The sequence below is a fragment of the Nannospalax galili genome, unplaced genomic scaffold, assembly GCF_000622305.1.
Source record: "Nannospalax galili isolate Female #2095 unplaced genomic scaffold, S.galili_v1.0 C49655263, whole genome shotgun sequence".
In the NCBI taxonomy this organism is placed as follows: Eukaryota; Metazoa; Chordata; class Mammalia; order Rodentia; family Spalacidae; genus Nannospalax; species Nannospalax galili.
Window position 1 is genome coordinate 462 of NW_008480716.1, and position 2,068 is coordinate 2,529.

Here is a 2,068-nt window from a genome sequence, read left to right on the forward strand (position 1 = left end):
CCTTATAGATATTTTAAATATAGCACACATACAACTTTCCATTTCATGTAGGAGGCAGTGTCTAAAAAATTAGGTATTAAATCTCAAAAACTTTTAAATATCCATTTAAACACCATGTCTTCTAGATTGTTTTTTAAGAAAAATTATCTGTAAACACCTTTACCTTTAGTTCATGCTTTGCCATTTTCTGTGGTCACTGGAGAAGAGGTATGACTTCATAATCATTTGTGAAGTCGGTCTGGCTTTGCAAAAATATTATATTCCATGGGTTAAAATGTCTTAGTATTACCATGTGGTACAAATCCATGAAATCATTTTCTGTATTTAAAAACATAAAGCAAAGATTAATAAACAGTCCCAAACTGTTGTAGCTAAATATTCTAAATATAAGCCAACAGGACTATACTAAAAATCCAAAATTAAGGCCTCTGAAATAACTATTTCCATTCTTTAAAAAAAAAGAGCTAATAAATGTACATCACATGGTCAGTGTACATATAAAAGCCCTCAGTTCAAACCATTCTGGATGAAGTATCTGAAGTAAAATCACCTACATTTTGCTTCTGTTGGCGTCCTCTATTATTTTAGGGGCATCTTCTTATTATGCACATGACAATTTGACTATAATGGCGATCTGTAATGCTACAATAATGGCTGCGATAAGAACATGAGTGAGCTTCTGCCAGCTAGGCACTGTGTAGAGAAGGCAAAAGTCTGTCTTTTCACAGTGCAGTCCAGTGTAACCAGATTCACATCTACAAGAAGCCTTTAAGGTAGATTACATTAATTTACATTTTCTGTGGATTGAGTAACCATTGAGGTTTTCAGGACAAGGCGTGTGGTTTACAGTATAAACATCTTCTCTTTAGTCACTACCATCTTTTACATCTTGTTGATACTGCTGTCCATCATCTTTCATCTTTCGTGCCCCAACAAATTCATATCATCTCTGTGTGTGCAATAGACAAGATGCCTTATGTCAATCTATTCCTGTTTGATGCAAGATGCTTCTCAAACAAAACAGGGATTGTTATAGGAACTCCCATCAGAAGTACACACAGGATTAAAACTGCATCCAGTGCAACCTATATTAAATACACACCCAACATTCTCTGCATTTTCACCACACTCAGCTTTGTATTTTCAAGGTCCGTATTTGGAATGTTTTCTGTGAGCTTCTGACCCTAAACCTTCCTCTCCTTCTCCAGATCCAGAGCCGTAATCAAAGTAGCAAGGTCCTGCCACCACTACTGTTCCCTCTTTGTGGTGCTTATAAGCAGCCCTTCTGAGAAAACACTCATTTTCATAAGTGTCCCCATTGGATACACAGACAGGGATGTTAATTTGTATGGCACGGAAATTGGCAGGCACGTATCAAGCCATCTCCATGTTCTTTGCAGACGCCTCCATATTTACAGGACAATTCATTATTCACTGTTACATCAGACGCTCTCACATTTAATTCTGAGCAGTTGATGCTCGTGCCTCTCTTCCAGGACTGTCTCCTCAGCCGAGGGCTGATAGGATCCCAGGCTGCTGCAGGGTAGGGAGAAGGCCCAAGAGCGGAAACATCAACGTGTAGCAGCATACTGAAAGCTGGGGCCAAGGGTCAGGAAGGCAGACCAAGCAGCGCCTGGATAGCTGGACCCGCACAGTGGAGGGCAGGACCCTCTTTCCTCCTAGCAGCCCTCTCCCCACCAGGTCTCGCTGAGGAACCCCCTGTGCAGGGGGCCAAAGGGCAGAAGGTGCTTGGGGACCATGAGGCAGGGGATCTGTAAAGCTGTTTTCATGAAATTGGGTGCACCAGTTTGCTACCTATATGGTCATGATTGTACTATCTTCTTGACTGATTGTTCTGTTGATTAGAATGAAGTCACCTTCTTTATCTCTTCTGATTCATTTTAAATATTTTATTTGGATTTTTTTTTAATGTATATGAGTGCATTTCCTGCATGTATGTGAGTGCACCCAGGTTGTGCAATGCCTGGAAGGTCAGAAGAGGGCTTTGGATTACCCAGGAACTGGAGTTAAGAATGGTTCATAGCCACCATGTGGGTGCTGGGAATCA

At 40.7% G+C, this 2,068-nt stretch overlaps 1 pseudogene; it reads right to left on the reverse strand.

The window, feature by feature from the left end:
- Positions 1-512: 512 nt before the first annotated feature.
- LOC103728551 lies at positions 513-1,502 on the reverse strand (annotated as a pseudogene).
- Positions 1,503-2,068: the final 566 nt, after the last annotated feature.